Raw genomic sequence first — 22,275 nt, forward strand, 5'->3', positions numbered from 1 at the left:
CTCCACCTTCGCTCTGACATGTTGGCCAAGATGTCACTATCTAGGCCGAGGTGTTCATCGCCGAGGCCGAGATGTGTATTATCTAGGTCGAGATGTTACCCTTGAACCCAAGTAACCTTACTCCTGGATTGGTACGACCTAGACCGAGGTGTGGCACATCTAGGTCAAGTGTTGTCCTTTCTAGCCGATGTCCTTGTCCCTTGCTTGCCAAAGTCTTGATATTAGCCGATGTCGTTACTTGTCGGAATGTTCTTGCCGCCTAGCTTGTTGAGTACACTTTGTCATAGTCTTGTCTTTTCACTTAGTCACTTTTTGAGTAGAACCAACCAGCCGCTGCCACGTACCCCTGCAGAGGGTTAAGTCAGCCGACAGACCCAGAAAATATACATTTTCGTGTTATATCTTTGCCTTGTGGAGAGAGAGAAGCTCTAGGAAGAAGAAGAAGTTTTAGAGTGAGAGAGTAGGCTTTCGAGCTTGATTCCTAGAGATCAAACCGTTAGATTCGTGTATTGAGGTTAGATTCTTGATTCACTCTTGTTGTTCTTATTGATCATCTAGCTGCATTGTACGATCGAACCTGTTCTGCACGTCATGCATTGATTTAAAGTTGGTTTTAGAAAGAGAAAATAGTGCTCATGTGTTTTTGGAGAAAAAGTCTTGTTTGATCCGAAAGTTCGCATTAAGATTCATGTTTTTGTGTTTGTTCTCACAAGATCCTTGAATATGGGTACCCAGGTCCATGTTTTTGAATTCATAGCATGAAATCTCAGATTTTTGTAATAGCAAATCATGATCTTTGCATTCATCTTCCTCATGTCCATGTTCTTCAAGAGAGGAAAACCCAGATTTTTTCCGACTTCATTTCCTGGAATGTAGCCATCGAGGCCACACCTCGGCAAGGAGGTGTGGGACCTCGGCCTAGACCTGGTAGTTGCCCAGCATGTTTTCCCCGAAATAAGAAACTGTATTTTGTTTTGATTTGACTTAGTTTTGAGGAATTCTGAGATCATCTGCATGCATGCGAAACTTGTTTGAAAGTGCATTCAACAGACTTTGCCATGTGTTTGTAGGACTTGGACTTGCCTTGACCCCGACATTTGAAGAACTAAGTGAGTGGTATTTTTAATAAAGCTATGTTATAATGCTTTGATAAAAGTCTTGTTTTGCTTCGTTTTGAAAAGTATTTGTAAGCATGAATGGTTATTCCTAGTTGGAAAATATATAGTATCATGTTTTGATGACATTCTTGGAAAGTCCGTACGTGCTAGGGGACTATAAGCATTTGTAGCACAACCTTTGAAAGTCCTTACGTGCTGGAGGACTCTAAGCATTTGCAGCACAATCTTGAAAGTCCTTACGTGCTGGAGGACTCTAAGCATTCGCAGCACAATCTTGAAGGTCCTTACGTGCTGGAGGACCCTAAGCATTTGTAGCACAAAGTTTGGAAGTCCGTACGTGCTAGGGGACTCTAAGCATTGGTAGCACGAGTCCTTAGTGCCAGGGGACTATAATGCAACTGCACCATTGAATTGAGATATCTCCGTTGTCTTGCCTTGTCTTGTCTTGTTTGCCACTGACGGTTTACCACGTGGGTTTGTTTGCCGAGATGTCATCACTTGTATTATAATGATGTTAATAAGCATCCTTTGAAACTTGACAGATTTGCTAGATGGACTTGGTTCATCCTTTAACTTGCACTAAATATGTTATGTATCGTTTGATAAAGATCTTGAATACCAGTCATGCAAACCCCTTTATTATTTATACCATTCACTAAGTATCCAAGCTCACCCTCTCTATATATATGTAGGTGATGAACAGGAAGGCGGTGACGCCTAGGTGTGATTCGCGAGCTTGTTTTGGGTTTTTGTTATGTCAGCTTAACTTGCATTCATGTCGGCAGTCTTGAAAATTATGCTTCTCGGCTTACAATACTTGTAATTTGCACATGTCGGCTTGAGAAGCCTTTTGATCAAGATGTAATATGTATTTTGTACTTCGTTTTATTTGTATTCAAGTTGTAAAATTATGTAAAGTTGTATGCCATCCCATTTAACTTATGCACTGCTCTTATGGACTAACTAGATTTGTAATTTATTGCTTCCGCACATGTTAGCCCTATATATATATATACTCTGATTGTGTGTGAATTTTTAAGGTTGGCCTTCGGTAATCTCGGGTTACTGGCCATCACGGCACCAAACTAGTAGGGGCGGTTTGGGGTGGTAACAACATTGTTCGTTCAAGTGACGCTTCTTGTGCTCAAACGAGGTTCTTTTGTGTTTGGTCGCTCAAGTGAGCCTTGACTATACCAATTCGCAACAGCGGCTTTCTTCTTCACTTTTTGATCTTTTTTTACCTCCAAACCCTAGATCTGACTCTTTCTCTCTATACACTTCTTCTCTCTACACATACACTTGATCTAGGGGGTTTCTACCCTACACCCTTTGTTAAAAAGCTAGAGTATTGCGTGGGCTATCTTTTGATCCGAAAAAGGTTGGATTTGGAGCACTTTGAGTTTCTTCCTTCTTCTCCTTTGAGCTCCGAAATTTGAGATAGGGATAACCTACTCCTTTCTATGAGTTTTGACATAAATGTTGGGTATTTCGTATAGATGGTGTTGTTTGGGTGTTTTGGGAAAGTTAGGGTTTGTTTTGAAATTATAAAAGGAGGTTTTCAATTGTTAAGCTCCATGTATATGTGAGACCTTGGAAAATGGGATTATTGGTGTAAAATTGAGGAAATTGAGCCTTAGGGCTAAAGTTGAGAAAATTGAGAAAATGGCCTAATTAAATGTGATTAATTAATTTGGAGAAAAATGGAAATGTGAAATTGAGTTGAAAATCATGAAATTGGAAAATTATAAGATTGAATGTTGTAGTTGGATTGATTAATCACTCACCTATAAAAATGTTGATAATTTATCTGTTTGATTAATTTATTATCTGTTTAGAAATAATTATTTTGGGCTATCGGTGGAGGATTGTCTTGATTGTTGTAGACACTATATGATGATTAGGTAAACTGAAACTAATCACCTGGAATATGTCATTGAATATGACGGTTGGAATACCACATTGAATATGTGCATTAAATGATCATTGTATATGATAACCTATTTAAATACATTGCATATGTATTTTTGTTTGGGAGGAGATAGGGGATGGACTCCATTGATAATTAAGTTAGCCAGAGTGTCCAGGGTGAAAGTCCCGAAACCTTATATACATCTGAATGATGTTGATGAATTGAAGTTTTATCTTTATGAGTCGTAGTCTCATTTGAAATTGTTGATGATAGAAGTGTTGATAATATGAGTCGTAGTCTCATTTTGAATCGTTGATAATTGAAGTGTTAATAAGATGAGTTGTAGTCTCATTTAAATTGTTTGGTTAGATAATGGACCATGTCTGTGCATTGAATTGGATGAATAAAGAGAAGTGGAATGAAACATGATGTAATTGTCGTTGAGCTGGGAAATGTTGTGAGTTCGTCTACAAGTGTTGACCATATGTCGAATGCTAATGTTTTAGTTATTTCTCATAATTGGTTTAGCGTATCTCTACTGAGCTTTGGCTCACCCTATATGGGACATCATTTTCAGGTACAGGTGATATGCTACCTCCAATGATGTAGCTTAGGAGGTTTAGAAGCTGAAGGCCTATTTTTGTTGTTACCTTTTTGTATTACATGTAATTCAAGCCAAGGGCTTAATATGTTAAGAGTTAGAACTCTCTTTTGTTGTAACCAAGTGTTGACTTGGAAAGTTTGTAAGCCCGTAGGGCCTTTACTTTTGTCATCAACATGTAATACTTTTTGTAAAGAATACTCTGATGAATGGAAATATAATATATCTTTTAAAATTTTGCGATCTTATAAATGATTGATTTATGTATTATTTTGAGGGCATTGCAATATTCTTCTTTATACATAATGCATGTTTATAGTGTGTGTGTGCGAAGGAATAAATTTGAGACAAGGCTTTTGGTTGAAAACAAATAATAACAAACAAATAAAAAGTAATAATAATATTTCTTTTCTTATTTTTTGAGTGGGTGTCAAAGTCAATTGCCATTACCTAGTGGGAGTTGAATCCGAGGCTTAGAAGAAGCACACCCCCACGTCCCAAGCTGCATCTACTAGGCCAATCCTTTGGGATTAAAATTAACAACAACAACAACAATAATAGTAGCAACAAAAACAACAACAACAATAATAATAACAATAAGTTTTGATTTTATAATTTTAAATTAAAAGCCAATCCCTTAGGGTTAAAAGTAATAATTTTTTTTTCATCAGCCAAATAAAATATTATTGATGATGAGAATAGAAGATACATCAATAAAAAAGTTGTATGCACAAGCATCATTGCAAAGTAAAATAATCCCAATTAGGTTCGCACCATTAAGTATGCCCAGAAATAATGCATAATGATAAGTTTTGATTTTATAATTTTAAAATTAAAAGACACAGGATGACTTCTGTTTTTAAAAATATTACCACTATATCAAGCTTGTCATAAATTCTAGATAAAATTTTTGTAATATATTACTTTTCAAAAAAAAATTCAATTTTATTTGTTTATTAATTTCAATTTCAATTTTATTATCAATTCATGTGAGGTTTTAATAGGTTTTCATATTTATTTTTCTCAATTTTCTATCAATATTTTTATATCAACATATATATGGATATTCGTGAATAATTTTATTATTATTATTATTTTGATTAGCAAAGAAAGAGAAACTTTATTGATGAACAATCAAAGTACAAAATATTGAGCGAAATATCAATAAAGAAGGTAAGTGTAAGAGTATTACAGCAAAACAAATCCATCCTAAGTAGATTGACACATAAATGCATACCCAATCATATGCTAGAACTATACAAAGAGTTGATATGGAACCAACTCAAGCAAAATAGAAAAAATAAAATAAAGCACAACCCAAACAATAATCCAAAATCCAAAACCATGTCCAAAAATAAATGACTTCCTAAAAGAACACCAGCAATAGATCAATCCATACAAGCACAAACAAGATGTCTAGTAACATAGGAAACAGAGCAAAAGCCCCAGGCCCATGCCTATACTGTTGCAGATGGAAGATCAGGTCATTGATTGAGATTGCCTTCTTTCACCCATAGTGTTATCCTAACTTTGATGAGCTCACATAAACCATTCATCTTTAGTTGGACCCCATTGAAAACACAATCTTTTCCATGTTTCCATAATGACACAACACAGTAAAGGGGAAGACTTTCCAAATCATTTTCTCTAATTTTTTAAATTTGAAACCCATCCACCATTGAAGTAAGCCATCAACAGATCCTGGTATAACCCACTGAGACCTCCACTATTTTAGTATATGAGACCAAACCCTCCAGCTCAAAGTAAAAAAAAAGTAACACATGATTAGCAGATTCAATTTCATCCTTACAGAAGTAGCAAGATATGCTGGCAATGGCATTAAGAACTCCAATTCTTTGTAAAAACAATGATGTTTTGATCCTATCCCTCCAAGGTGTTGGTGCAAATTTGGTAAATGTGATGGAAGAAGATAAAAAAGAAAATAATTAGGATTGTTTAAAGGTACATTACAACGTTACTTTCCTTAAGATGGTATTCACTCTCACTAATTCTGTCAAATATGGTGTGCATCGGGTTATTCATGAATCAACCTCTAGGATACAAAGAAACATAGTCTAAAGATTGATGTCTGACTGTATTATGCGTGAATGAGATCACATCTAGAATACTTTTGAATGTTCTAATCCACCAAGCAGAAGAGGAAAATAACAATATGAATTCTTAGAGAGAAAATCCATGAAATTCATATCCCCAATTTCCAACCCATTCTGCCTTTATATAGGCATAGGTTCGTGTCACTTGGATTAAGGGTTGTGTGCTTTAGATTCAAAAGTGACATCTTTTTATTTAAACTCAATGGTCACACCTTTCAGTTCAAACTCAAAGGTCATAGAATGCTTATTAGGATACTTATTTTTGAAGGTTTTACTTTCTATTCACTTTTACTAACCATGAAATATATTTTAAGATCTCTGGCAATAACTTATATGGCCAAGCTACATTTATATTGTCAGAGATAATATGTAAAGATATTAATAGAAGGGGATTCTGATAATTTATTTACCTTCTCATACATCACCATTGTATTAATTTGATGGGTCTCATCAGTGATTTTGTTTTTCAATGTAATGTTATAACTCATATAATAAATAAAATACAGTAAGAAAAAAACGCGATTATTATTATTCTTTTGTTTTAAAATAAAATAAAAAAATCAATCTTTTATTTATTTGTAAACAACCATGATGCAGCCATTTGGTGAACCTCGTATGGTATGGGGTTTACTACAAATGCTGCAAAAACCTCATACAAACAAACAATTACAACAATATGTCCACCATCTTTATTTTTTATTCAATCGTTGAAAAAGATCCTTGTTGAAGTGAAAAAGAAAATCTCCATAATTGTCTATTCAATAATTCAATAGCCAATTGATTCTTGGGCAGGAAATGGAGGCATCAAAGCCATTTTTATGGGCCTTAATATGTTTTTCTGCCTCACTGGGATTGAATCTTTGGCATTACAATCAAGCAATTTATCATTACAAATATCCCACTATTTTGCAACCAACATTTTGACATCCTCTCTATTCATGTTAGCTTCTTTCTCGGTGTACATGGCTTTGACCCCTTAAATTTTTGGAAATTAAAGTGAAAAAAAGTTAACAAAATGGACTTGTGTACCAAACTATGGTTTTGATTCAAATTAGCAAGACAAAAAACAACTTTGTGGTAAAAGTTCAAGAAGATTAACGGATTTGCTAGATTAGTTGGAAATACTTACAACTGCACAATAATGCACTACTTCAACTTTTTTGAGCTCAACAATCTCCAGATGGTACCATAAAATTGGAAGAACGAGGTTGTATACCACATGAATAGGTTTGAACATGTGTTTAAAGAAGATGTCCAAGAAATCCTGTAATTTACACCCAAAAAACAAAAAATTATACAAAAGATGGATGTAATATTAGGAAACATGTAAACTATTTGATAGGATGTGATGAGAAAAATTGTAACTTTGGGTATGCACTTTGATCTTTATTGTCTTTCTACAATTGTATATATAGTGACAGAGATGATTTCAATAAACCTCAACACCACAGGGGACTTGGCAATCCCCCATATATCAAAATAGGAATCAACTACTCTTGCATCCAACTGAAAAGGTGCTATTGGGTTTTAATTAAAAATCGTATATTTTGTACAACTCATTAAAAGATCATTAATGCATAAAATCAAGTTGATTGAAGATCAGTAACCACATGGTCAGGTGAGAGATTCCTATATATGTCTATAATTCATAATTTTAATTATCAGTTAATACGTATTAAAATTTTAAACATTCAATACTAATATTCACTGATATGTATTTTTTGTATAGTACATACCGATACAAATCTCAATACAATAATTTAAATCATGATATAACACACCTGATCTGGAAAGATTTCTGGTGGAGTTTTTTTATAGTCTTGAGCATGTTTTGGTAAGTCTTACGGCTAGGTTCGAACACAAAAAACCCAGAATTGAAGTACAAAGGAGGGGGTGAACCCATCTCAGTTGGCCATCTGACCTTATTCAAGCATAGTTGGTAGTATCCAATGGGGTACTAAGGTGAGTGGCTTCATGTATTCTCACAGAAACAGTCACGGACGGCATAGAAGTAGCCGTCGGGCAAGTCAAAGAGGTGGTCGATGTTGTCAACATCTAAATCGTTTTGGAAAAATTTGAAACTTATATGGACATGATAGTCATAAATCGTTAGTTTTTCAATATAATAAAGTGTCATAATCCTAAGAAATAAACTAAAAGTGTCCATTCCATTTGTGAAATGAAAGGAGTCAAAATCTAAGTAGAATGAGAGATTATCCAATCCTTCAAGAAATTACATTGTGTCGGCCCAATATGTCTTATCTTGACATCCAAGTCAACTTCTTTTTCTTTTTTTCTTTTTAAATTCATCTAAGTCGATATATAGTGCATCAAAGGTAATGTTATACATCTCATATTACAATATACTACAAGGAAGACTTTTTTTTTTTTTTTTTTTTATCAGCAAAGATAAAGATTTATTGATGATAAAAGCAAAAAACATGCAAAATTATATCAACAAATCGGAAAGTGCACAAAGATTGGTGAGAAGCCAATCAAGAGCAACCAAAAGATGAAAAACAGAACAATAACACAACAAAAACAACTTCAAACAGTAGACCAGACAAAACAACTTCAAAGCAAAACAGAAACAACTTCAGCAAAATAGAATAACCAAACAGTCCATCAGCAAAACAGAACAACTTCAAAGCAAAACATCAGCAGACCAAATAGCAGCCTCAAAGCAACAACATACAGCAGCAGCATACACCAACAATTTTAGCAAAATAGAACAACCAAACAGTCCATCAACAAAACATAACAACTTCAAAGCAGAACATCAGCAGACCAAATAGCAGTCTCAGAACAGCAACATACAGTAGCAGCATACACCATTAAATAACCTTTGATGGGGTTCTAATTTGTTGGATATGGGAAACAACATCCTGCACTGAGTAGAAAAACCCTGCATTGTTGCTTTTAATCCACAAAGCCACTCTGACTTTAATCAGTTCCTGCAACTCACCAAAATTTGGCTGAGCATTAGTGAACTTACACTCATTCCTGTGCTTCCAAACAGACCACACTACTGCCAGCAACAAAGCTTTCCATAATCTTGGTTCTAACTTTTATACTTAAAGCCAATCCACCATTCCAACAATCCTATCAAAGACCCTGGTATAGCCCAGTAAATTCCCCACCAATTCATCACTTGGGACCAAACCCTCCAAATTAATGAACAAACCATCAGCACATGCTCTAAAGTTTCCAAATCAGTGTTGCAGAAGATACATAAGTTACTCATATTAGCTCCAAGCACACCAAGCCGTTGGAGAAAAGAAGAAGTTTTGATCCTACCTTTCCACACTAACCAGCCCAAGAATTGAACTTTAGGAGGAGAGATGTTCTTCCAAATCAAATCAAGAAGATGAGCATCCATACCAGTTGTTAAGTCACTTCTCCTGTAAAGTGTAGAGACTAAAAATTGGCCAGATGATGATGCCTTCCATTTGAGCCAGTCATCTTGGGTACTCAACACAGGGATGGTTGCATTCAACAAAGTATACAAGCTTTGAAGTCCCTCTTCTTCCCAAGCAAATAATGGTCTTCTGAATTTCAGATTCCATCCATCAGAATTTCCTTTCCATTCAATACAATCCTTCAAAGAAATCAGTTTATCAATTGACAAATTGCATAATCTGGGATAAACTTCTGAAAATGCTCTGGTCCCCACCCATACATCATCCCAAAATTGGACTATATTCCTATTACCTACAATTACCTCTGAATTAGCTGCATAAAAATCCTTGAGGCTGTGATTACAGTCAGTAACATGCAATATGTCCAGCCAAGTCCTAGAGTACTTAGTGTCAAATTTCTGGTTGGGAAACCATCCACCACCAGAGATTTCATATTTACAACAGATGGTTCTTCTCCATAAGGCTGTGGTTTCAGTTGCAAATCTCCACCACCACTTTGCGAAAAGATAATCATTAAAATCTCTGACCTTCCTAACCACCAAACCCCTTTTCTTTTTACTCTTGGTTACCTCTTCCCATTTCACCGAATGGATCTTCCTTTTCAAATCAGAACCTCCCCAGAGGAAAGAAGCTTGGATTCTGTCAAGAGCTCTTGCAACACCTTCAGGTAGTTTGTAAAGAGACATATAATATACTGGCAAACTGGATAAAACTGATTTGATGAGTGTAAGTCTACCCCCAAAAGAAAGAAACCTCCTTTTCCAAGATGCAAGCCTCCTATGACACTTCTCAATTATAGGTGCCCATGTGCTCTTCCTTCTAGGATTGGCACCCAAAGGAAGACCTAAGTAAGTGAATGGTAATGATATCTTCATACAATTCAATTTAGATGCAAAGTCAATCACCATCCCATCCGGAACACTTATTCCATAAATAATTATGATAGTTTATCTTGAGACCTGACATTATCTCAAAGCATCTAAGGATCCTTTTCACATTCATAACCTCCTCCTATTCAGCTTTGCAGAAAACTATTGTATCATCTGCAAATTGCAGGTGTGATATGGTTTCTTCACAATTCCCCATTGATACACCCTTTAAATGCCCCAACTCTTTTGCTCTGGCAAGCAAAATGTTTAAACCCTCAACCAAAATGATGAATAAGAAAGGTGATAGAGGGTCCCCCTGTCTAAGCCCTCTTTCAGGGTTGAATTAAAAAGTTGGCGAACCATTTACTAAGATTGAGATTCGTGTCGTAGTCACACAAGCTTTCATCCAGGTAATCCACCTATTGCCAAACCCAAAATTAACCAACATAGAGAATAAAAAATCCCAATTCATAGAGTCATAAGCTTTTTCAAAATCAAGCTTTAGAATGAGCCCTTTTTTCTTCCTCTTCTTCCAATCATCCACCACTTCGTTTGCAACAAGCACCCCATCTTGTATATTCTGTCCCCTAACAAAAGTTGATTGCACATGTCCTATGATCTTAGGCAACACCAACTTTAGCCTCGCAGCAAGCACTTTAGCTAAGATTTTGTATACTGAACCAATTAAACTAATTGGTTGAAAGTCAACCAAACTGGTAGGATTGTCTTTCTTTGGGATAAGGGCCACAAATGAGTTGTTCAGCCCTTTAAGTAGCATCCCATGCTCATGGAATTCGTTAAAGAAGTGCATAAAGTCATTCTTGAAGACATGCCAGCACTTTTGAAAGAAAACCAGATTAAACCCATCCAGGCCAGGAGCTTTATTGCCATCACAACCTTTAATTGTAGCCCAGACCTCTATTGCAGAAAATTCAACTTCCAAAACTCTAGATGATTGTTCACTATCAATATGTTGTAAAGGTCCACCCAACTTAGGCCTTATTTTCCACTCTTCAGAGAACAACCTTTTAAAGTGAGTAAACACTTTAAATTTCAGCCTTTGAGGATCTTCATGCACAATACCATCCAATGAGATAGAGCTAAGGAGGTTTCTAGTTTGTCTACTTGAGGCCATAAGATGAAAAAGCTTGGTGTTATGGTCCCCCTTCAATGCCCATGTAAGTCTAGATTTTTGCAACCATAACCACTCATTTCTTCTACTTAACTTCCACAGCTTATCTCTTACATCCTTCTTTTGTTTACTTCAGAATCATCCAAAATTCAGATTTCAACAGCAAGATCTAACATATGCAATTCTTTTTCAGCCTTCTTGATGTTTAGAGTTAAGTTTGCATAAACTTCAACATTCCATTTCCTTATGACCACCTTTAAGATTTTCAATTTTTTCTACAAAACAAAACCAGCCCACCAGTGAGCCTCTGCTTCTACCCATGTTTTCTTGACAAGTGGAAGGAAAAGGGGATGCAAAATCCATGCATTAATAAACTTAAAAGGACGTGGTCCCAATCAACTTACTCATCCAATAAGAGCAATGAACAGTGGTCCGAGATGACTCTTGGTAGCCCCCAAAGTTTGAACTTAAACTTGACTAGCCACTCTAGATTAAACATGAATCTGTCTAACCTACTCCATCTTGCTCCATCCTAGGAATTGCTCCATGTGAATTGCCTACCTAACATGGGTAGATCAGACACTTCCAATTTATTCATAAAATTATTAAAGTCCCGCATTCCTCTATCCCTTCTAGAGCACCCTTTTCACTCCTCAGCGTGCTTGATCTCATTGAAATCCCCTCCCAAACACCAAAGTTTAGGGAATTCAAATTTTAAATTACAAATAGAGTCCCAAAAAGTAGCCCTACAAGAGACATCATTAAGAGAAGAAATGTTATGAATAACACACTCAAAATTATGAGAGAGTGTACCAGATAATAGTATAAAACTTCTATTACTGCAGCAAGCAGATAGAGAGAAGACAACAGGGTCCTATATACACAATATGCCCCCAACTGAACCAGACGCGTCCACTACCATGAATTCAACATGATCTCTATACCATAATGATCTCACCATATCTAATGAGAGTGCAGCTAGTTTTGTTTCTTGGAAAAGAACCATATCCACTTCCTTTTCTTTGATGAGATTCTTTACTTTTCTCCTCACTCAAATCTGAGCATCCCTTCTTTTGTGGCCAACTGTCTCTGCATCATTTATCTCCATGCTCTTGATTTTGTCTACAATTTCCTTATCCTTTCCATCATAAAGTATTCCTAGCGCCTAGCCAACCTGCAAAGTTGCATATGCCTCCTCTGTGACCGCTTTTTCCCAACTAGAATTATGTTTGCTCGCCATTGTTAATGGAAATGCAGCAACAACAGCTCTAAACACTGCACCCCTACCAAATGCTAATGATCCATCCATTCCTGACCATAATGATCCCTTTCCTTTTCTTCAAGGTTGTTTTACTCTTGGTCCAATTGCACCACCTATGGTATCTCTTATTTGATTCTTTAAGTTAAGCGTTCTAACCTGCCCTTCTTTTTCCGTAAGAGATAATGGGTTGATTGTTCTTCCTCCTTGGGCTTGAGTTACTTTGAGACTTAATGAGATAACCTCCGAAGTTGGGCATGCAACCATATCCCTACCTGACCCAACCACTTGTTCAACTTCTTGGGCCTGTTTTAATAACACTGCCAAACTAATACCAGGCCCTACTAGCCCAGATCCACTAAGGCTTTTAATGAAACCAGGTGTGCATATTTCCTCCTCTACCTCTACTCTATTAGCTTCGTTTGGTTCAAAACATAATGATGAATCCACCACAAAGTCTTTGCATGCCATGCCATTATTTAACTTCCCAATATTAGTCATCATTGTTTTCGCCACCAAAGAAGTAGACACACCGTGTGCACCAGCCCATCTATCATCCCTGTTTATGTACTAATAGTCCTTAGCTTCCTTTTCCACCCTGCTCACCAGCTCCACTGTCTCATCATGCTTACCTTCCTCACACCCTGTTTTCACATCCCCAGCCATTGGAATAGCAGGTTCATTAGAGCAACAATTTTTTTCCCTTTTTGAATGTAGTGAACATTGACATGATTCCACAACCTCTTTGGTAATGATAACCTGCTCTTCACACACTTTTACTGAGTAAAACCTACCCTTACAATTTAATTTGACTACTGAATTGATCAAATCCATACATGGTGTTGCTACTTTGATCCTACCACACTTAAAGGAAGAAATATGAGAAGTCTCTTCTTCAATTTTAAGCACTTCCCCCCATAGACGAGCTATTCTCCTGAATGTATTACAGTTCCATAAATTCAATGGAACACCATAACAACTGAGCCAAACAGGTCTTTCCTACTCTATGTATGCTCCTTTTGACCATTCTATCACAGCATCACACCAGTTCCTAAGCAACTCTTGGAGGGTTGCATCTTCTCCTTCATAATAGCTATAGACTGAAACGTGATTATTGTCGTATTGCCTCCTTCCTTTTGAACCAACACATTCGTCCCTACTCTATTCTGAACTGCTCACTTGGACCCAGAGAAAGAGAAATAGCTTTTGAGTTTCACTATCACACTCTCATAAAGCCACCCATTTCCATTTTCATATGTGTAGACCGCTCGAACTCTGCTCCGCGCGCGAGGGCGTGAATCGTTGTTCTTAGCTACTATAGTTCGAACTCATGTCACGGATATGAATCTAATCTCACAATGTGCAATGTAAAACTGATAAATCACCAAAGAGTCCAAATCCGATAAATCGTTTTGAAAAATCGATTTTAATCAAAAAGCGCCAAACATGGACTGCTTTGCTAGATTTCAGAGTCGCCACCTAAATATTTTATTTTGGGGAAATTTAGGAAACCATGACTCGTGCCTTGGGCCACGTGTCCGTCATCACCAAAGTTGTCTTGGCTCGGAAACTTGGGTACGAGAGGGGAAGGTCATGCAATGAGCACCCCCGCTTGCCCGATCAAAGGATCGGCCTTTACTAACATGATATGTTGTTTTTGAAAACACATGTGTTCTTATTCCGAATAATTAGCTAATCTTACTACGTGATGCGCATAGCATACAAGTATAGACTAGATCGCCTAATTTGGAACAAAACATCCCATGTTTGTTTGTTTGAAAATGGTTTGGAGTTGCTACTCGCAAGTAGGCTAAGACGTGGATTTGTCACACTCAAGTAGGCTTTAGAAAACATGATTTTGCCACTCCGCAAAGTGGGCTTAAAACTCGCATTTCGATGAATTGTTCCAATTCAAGTAATGAAGCCTGCATCCACAGTCATTCATGCAGTTATAACAGTTAAGCACATAGCCTTATGGAAAGCATGCTGACATGGCAACATACACATCTCATGCAGTGATGCTAAAGCATAAACACTCACAGTGTACTCCGAGCCAAAAAAGAAGCTAGTTAGTAATCAATGCATGATCCTTGCTATGTTAACAATGCCTAATGCAACACATGCAAAATGCAACTAAGTAGGCTCGGCTATTCCAAGATGTCATGTGAATGTAACTTGATAACATGCTTTGAAACAAGTATTCAAGAAAGTGTATTAAAGTACAATGCAGTTTGTATAATGCGCCGAGCCCGGTGCATGCAAAACAGATGAATGAATGCAAACATGCGAAGCATAAGGATGCTAATTGAAATATGCCCTAAAACTAACCATCAAAAGCAGTTAAGTAAAAAGGAGAAAGAAATGGGGATTAGAAGACATACATCACACACACGCACGCTTATTACAACAGTTGTGCCCTCTCGACGGAGGGTCCGAATAATAAGCTAACTAGCTAATCTAAGCTAATTATTACAAAATGAAGCTAATTAACTAACAAGTTAACTAACTAGTTATTACAAACACAAATGAATAGTTAAGCACATTAACTAATTAAGTACAAAACCAAAGTATTAGCTAGCTAAGTAAAGCAGCTAATTAAAGCAGTAAAGATAGGCCCTCAAGGCAAGAAGTGCATGCATGCCCGGTCGCCTCGTTCGGAAATCCATCGCGATGCCCCAACTTGTCTCTGTTTGCAATTGTTCTTAAAACACTACACAAGTTTCCAGATAGCTTTTGCTCCACCATGGGAACCTCCAGGAGCATTGCCGACCACTTATTGGTGTTGCCAACCACCTGCCGACCACTTACCTTTGCTGCAGACCAGAAAAAGTGGTCGGCCAGCCACTTTTACTGGTCTGCCGACCAGAAAATTCTGCACAACCCTGGTTCGCTGTAATAGAGAACAAGAAGGGGCATGGCAGTGTATTTGCAAGATATATGTGCATAACTACTCTCCCTATCATTTCATGATCTCAAGGGACTATAGTTCTCGACTCTCGGGCCACCAACCGACCATCGCAATGCATGATGGCCGAGATGCCAAGATTGCACAATTCAATGTGAATGAATGCACAAATAACACACAAGGGCCTTAAACTCTATCATGCATGATCAAGAGCATCAGCGACTGAGAAATGAGGCACATTTCATCACTTCAAGTATGAAATGTCCCTCGTTTCTCGTGTTTGGATTAACACCCTATCCAAACACATGCAATGCAACATGATCACCTTAGCAAAGCTAATGGTATGCAAACAATGCTAATACAACATGATCAACTTATCTATGCTAATGGCATGCAAACAATGCTAATGCAACATAATTAACCTAGCAATGCTAATGACATGCAAACACAATGTTATGCAACATAAGCATGCAAACAACAATGCAATGTAACAACATGCAAACAACATGCTATATGGACTTAAACCGAATATGAATAGACCTTAATCATGCCCAAAACAATGGCCAAAATGCTGAAATGATGGCATGAAATGCAAGACAATGCATGCACATGCATTGGCCCATTAACTAAGCATAAGAGCACAACTCTCAAAAGTGCTCAAGGAGTGACAAATGTGGAAGTGTGACAACACTACATACACTGAAATATCATGTGAAATGATGTCATAGCAAGCAAACATCTCAAGTATGGCATGCAAGAATCCTTAAGCATGAAAGCTAGTGAATGGGACTATACAAGAGGCATGCAAAGCATGGTACAAATGATTGAACCAGCCACAAACAGAGCTTAAATAGGTCAAAACAAAGACCAAGACATGTTGAAATGGGAGCTCGAAGGCCTAGGCAAGATGGCATACATGCTAGGCCACAAACAAGGCAATAAACCCTTAGAGGCACTCAAAGAGTGAAAGAAGTGGGAGCATGGTAATGCTATATGCTCTAAAATAACATGTAAAATGATGCCAAATCATGTGCATGTCACAAATGAAGCATGCTATGGTGCTCAAAACTTGAGACTAGCAAGCCCAATTGCACTACAGGTATGTAACACAAGAACCATATGGCCAAGGCAACCCAAAACAGTCCTAGAGCATGTCAAAATGATGCTAAAACATGCATAGAGCAAAGCTAAAACAAGCTAGCATGAAGGCATGAAGCATGGAGTATGCAAGGCCAATATGGAGGATTACACTACACCTACCAAAACCAAGCATGAGGTGACTCCACCAACAAAAATCAGAGTTGTATTATGGCAAAATAAGACCAAAAATACATTGATATGGCAACCCAAAAGCCTAAGCAAGATGGCATACACATGGGCTCATATTTAAGGCATAAGGCACAAACCTTCCAAAGCATTGAAAGAGTGAAAGATGTGAGTGTGTGGCCACACTACATGTACTGAAATCACATATAAAATGAGGCCAAATCATGTAAATAGCCTAAGCAATGCATGCTAGTGGCTTGGAAACTCGAAGCTAGTGAGCTAGAATGCACTATGGCTATACAAAGCAAGGCATGCATGAACAAAACAACATAAATCAGACCTTAAGCATGCTAAAACATGAACAAAAGCTTCTTGGAGTTGAGCCAAAACATGCTAGAATGATGGTCCAAAAGCATGATGCATGTCAGGCTAGTGAATGGAAATGCACTACAACTGCATGGAGCATGTAAGAGGCTATCAAACCAAACCAAAACAGAGCTAAGGCATGGCAAAACAACACTAAAAACATGCTAATATATGCCCAAAACAAGCTAGAAGGACATGCTCAAACATGAGGCATAGAAGGCTAGTTTGCAAGGATTACACTACAAGTGTGTGAGGCATGCAAGAGTGGCCTAAACTAAGCCAAAATAGAGGTATTCCATACTTAAATAAGGCCAAAAATAGGCTGAGATGGAGCCAAAATATGCTTAACAAACATGCTCAAACATGAGGCATACAAAGCAAGCAAGCAAGATATAAGGAGAGGGGATGACCCCCTCCTATTTGGGACCTCAAAACTACCTATCCACCACTGAAATTCCTCTGAGTTTTAGTGGTGAGAAGGCCAAAAAGAGGTGGTCCCAATAGCTTAAAAGGATAGCACAAAAACAACGTCAAACAAGGCACAAGAGGGGGTAGACCACCCCCAACACCAACAAGGCCTTAAATAAACATTTAGAACACTTGAAATCAGAACTTTTTGTAGTTAAAAATTAGGCCTAAATCAACACGCAAATAGGGCCAAAAGCTTAAACAAGAACCAAGGTTTAAGGGGTTAGTTCCTTACCCTTGTAGAACAACTTCAAGGCTACAACTCAAACAACCTTTTTGAGCTCAAACCAATCCAAAAACACCAAAACCACCTTCAAGAAGCCTCAACAACAAGAGTATGGTGTTTCACTATGTGTTTGTGTGCAAAAGTAAGAAGAAAAGGGACTTTTAAGCACAAGACAAGAGAGAAAGAGCAAATATAGAGATAGGTGTGTATCCATAGCTCAATGCCAAAATTTTGAACCTAAAGCAAGAGGGAGAAGGTTCCCTCTTATAGGAAATCAAGCAACAAGCTTGTTGAACAAGTTTGGAGCTCCAAGCAATCCCTCCATACACGTGTATGGAGGATGCTTTCTATGCCCAACAGCTGGCACAGCTGGCAAGAAATTATCTTTAGAAAGATGCTGGAAAGCTGTCGACCAGTTGAAGTGGTCGGCCAGCTACTTGCACTGGTCGGCCGACCACTTTTTCTAGTCTGCAAGAAGAAAAAGTGGTCGGCAAGGGGGGAAAAAGGGTCAGCACAGAGAGGGGAAGGCAGTGGCATGGCTGCAGACCACTTTTTCCAGCTGCAGGCCACATGTAGACCACCTAAGTGGTCGGTTGGATACTTTTCTGGTCGGCAGGCCATTTTTCTGGTCGACAGGCAAAATTCTGCTTTCCAGGTCCAATTTCAAGTAGGCATATCTCCTTCATCTGAGCTCCTTTTCAGGTCCTTCTTGTGTCCAAATTGAAGCCCCAGAAGTAAGCTTTCCAATAGTGGTAGCTTTGCATCAAAATTCTAACTGCGCAAAAATTTATGCCTGTTTTGGTGAAGCCGCTTAGTTTCGATCCTACCCGGATTCATGCCGAACTTCTCCTCAACTAGTTTTCTTCTCTCCTCTCATCTTTTCTTCAACTCCAAACCCCTAAACAAGGTGTTTTAAAAGATTTTTCAAAGAGTTCATCTCTCCTTCATTCATTTCCACTTTGTCCCTGCTCGGTTTACCGAAAAGCGCAACATTTACTGAAATACGAGCGTCGAAACATCGTAGGAACTTTATTTCCAAAACATTTTGAAAGAGAGGGTTTCAAGGTCTAAAACCTTTTGATTAAGATTGTTTTGGTCCAAAAGGGATATGAAGTTGGGATTTGACTCTCTCCTTGCCGAAGAAATTGAACCTTTTGCACACCTTTCACCACCAAGTAAACCATCAGTAGTGCCCAAGTCTTAAGGGCGGTCAAAAATGGGATGTCTACAGTTGCCCCTCTTTGACAGATCTCAGAGTCATGAAATGACGTGTGTGAATGTCAAAGCCCAGAGACGACCCATTTTTGACAAGGCCGAAGACTTAGACAAACAAACAAGATAACAAAGAGATGTGCCCTCAGGCATAGGCAAAATGCAAATGACATGCACAATGCCGAACATAACTTATGATCATGCAAAGGGAGCCGTGATGAAGCAATTATGCAAAATAAATGCAACATTTTAAGCGAATGCAATGCAAACAAGTAAACACAAACCAAACTACATCTCATATAGAAAGGATGTAAGAAAAATATGCAATTTTGACCACGCACCACGTTGGAAAGACTAGGAGCGACCGTTGGGGACACCCAAGGTCTCAAACAAGATTCTGACGCATTGCACGTGAAAGGAAAAAGAGTAGTACCAGCATTGGAACACGTTGCAAATGCTCTTAACCAAAGAGGGAGTAACATAGGGACACGTCCCGACATTTCCAAGCAAAGGATTGGTATAAGCATTGGAACACGTTCCAAATGCTTTTAACCAAAGGAGTGGATTTTGAATCTTTAGTATCCGATATCCAATTGGCATCACAATAACCTTTTAGTACTGCAGGATATTGAGTAAAGTTCAAACCATGATCACGGGTAAATCTTAGATATCTAAGAACCCGAATGATCGTTTTCCAATGGTCTTCTCCAAGGTTACTAGTGTACCTATTCAATTTACTAATGGCATAAACTATATCAGGACGAGTGCAATTCATTAGGTACATTAGGCTTCCAATGATTTGGGAGTATTTTAGCTGAGACACCGCATCACCTTTATTTTTTGATAAATAAAGATTGATGTCTATAGGTGTTCTTGCTACATTCATATCATCCTTGATATATTTACTAAGAATTTTCTCAATATAATGAGATTGAGATAATGTATATCCATTAGATGTTTTAGTAATTTTCATTCATAATATTACATTTGCGACCCCATATCTTTCATATCAAATCTTTTATTCAACATTTGCTTAGTTGATTTAATCATATTTCGACAGCTTCCAATGATAAGCATGTCATCCACATAAAGACAAACGATGACATAAGCTTTGTTAGTGTTTTTAACATAGATGCACTTGTCACATTCGTTTATCTTAAATCCATTAGTAAGCATAGCATGATCAAATTTTTCATGCCATTGCTTAGAAGCTTGTTTTAATCTATAAAGAGATTTTACAAGCCGACAAACTTTCTTTTCTTGTCCTGGCACTATAACCCCTTCGGATTCCTCCATATAGATCTCTTCATTTAGATCACCATTTAGGAAAGCTATCTTAACATCTATTTGATGTATTTCTAAATTATACAATGGTGTTATAGCAATAAGCATGTGGATGAACATTATTTTTGTCACAGGGGAATATGTGTCAAAATAGTCCAGACCTTCCTTTTGTCTGCAACCTTTTACCACAAGTCTTGCTTTATACTAACCATCTGTTTTTATTTTTCACTTGAATATCCATTTATATCCAAAGTGGTTTAGAACCGGGTGGAAGATCCAACAATTCCCAAGTATGATTTTGTATAATAGATTCAATTTCATTACTAACAGCATCTTTCCACAAAGGTGCTTCAGGACCTGCCATTACTTCCTTAAAGTTTTGAGGTTTATTTTCTAACAGGTATGTCAGAAAATCTGGACCAAAGGATTTTGATATTCTTGCTCTCTCACTACGTCCTGGTTCATCATCAGTTAAATCTTGTTGGTCGAGACCATTACGAATCTCTTGTGTTTGATTGTCATTAGTCTTTTGACTTTGTGTACAATTATAAGTTCTTTTATGCGAATTTAACTCCTGTCCTTTCTTGTAAGGAAACTCATGTTCAAAAAACACATGAACCGATATGCACATGTATATCAGGTATTTCTAATTTATAAGTCAAAAATCAATATGCACTACTATTATGAGCATAACCAATAAACACACAATCCATTGTTTTTTGTCATGTCTTAGTCTTTTCAGCAACAAGAACTTCTACCTTTACCAAACACCCCCACACTTTTAAGTATTTGTAAAAAGGTGGTCGACCTTTCCACAATTCATAAGGAGTGCTATTAGTTGTCTTATGGGGTATTCTATTAAGAACATGATTAGCAGACAATATTGCTTCCCCCCACAAGTTCTGCGGTAAGCCTGAACTTAGTAACATGGCATTCATCATTTCTTTAAGGGTTTTATTCTTCCTTTCAGCAATTCCATTTTGCTATGGAGAATAGGGTGCTGTAGTTTGGTGAATAGTGCCATGTTGTGCACAAAATTCATTTAAAGGTGCATCGTATTCACCACTCCTATCACTTCTAACCATTTTAATGGTTTTACCAAGTTGATTTTCAACTTCAGTTTTGAAGACTTTAAACATTTTCAAGGCTTCATCTTTACTTCTAAGTAAATATACATAACAATTATCTTGTGCAATCATCGATAAATGTTATGAAATACTTTTTGCCTCCTCTAGTTTGAACAAATTTGAGATCACATACATCGGTATGAATTAATTTTAGAGGTTCGGTTTTTCTTTCAACCGATTTAAATGGAGTCTTAGTTAGTTTCGCTTTTACACAAATCTCACATTTGTTAGAATCAATTTCAAACTTTGGTATATAATCCAAACCAATTAATCTATGCAAAGCATCAAAATTTACATGTTCTAATCTACCATACCATAAATTTGACTCAAGAATATAAGCAAAATATGTGTTATTCTTATTAATAGAAAATTTTGGTACAACGGTCATTATATTCAATTTGAAGAAACCATCACTTATGTATCCCTTACCAACATTGGTCTCTTTGTTAATACAAATTTATCAAACACAAATACAAGCCTAAAACCATTTTTACTTAACAAAAAACTAGAAACTAAATTCTTCCAGATGTTTGGTACATACAGCATGTTATTGAGGGTTAGTTCCTTCCCCGATGTCATCTTCAAGACAACTCTCCCTTGTCCAACCACGGCAGAAGTAGACGAATTTCCCATAAATAATTGTTCACCATTTGTAGCCTCATTATAAGTAGTGAACATCTTCTTGTCTATGCAAATTTGTCGAGTTGCCCCAGTGTTAACTCATCATTCCTTGGAATTTCCAACCAAATTGACCTCTAATACCACAGCAGAGAGATTGATGTCATTTACCCCCTCAGAGATGTAATCAACTTCTGTTACATTGGCTTGATTGGTAGTCTTCTTACTTATACTTCCGCGATCCTTTTTAGGGCGTCGGCAATCAGGGGCACGATGTTGTAGACACCCCATTTTTTACCGACCTTAAGACTCAGACGTCATCGTCTGTGCACTCGGTGATTGTGTATGTTTGTGCTCATTTTGAGTTTCTGGAGCCTTTGGTT

At 37.4% G+C, this 22,275-nt stretch overlaps 1 pseudogene; it reads right to left on the reverse strand.

Moving 5' to 3' along the window:
- Positions 1-6,508: 6,508 nt before the first annotated feature.
- Positions 6,509-22,275, reverse strand: part of LOC145800332 (galactinol synthase 1-like) — a 102,001-nt pseudogene continuing 86,234 nt past the window's right edge.

The sequence above is a fragment of the Camellia sinensis genome, chromosome 10 (genome assembly GCF_055761805.1).
Source record: "Camellia sinensis isolate YWXY chromosome 10, ASM5576180v1, whole genome shotgun sequence".
Classification (NCBI taxonomy): domain Eukaryota; kingdom Viridiplantae; phylum Streptophyta; class Magnoliopsida; order Ericales; family Theaceae; genus Camellia; species Camellia sinensis.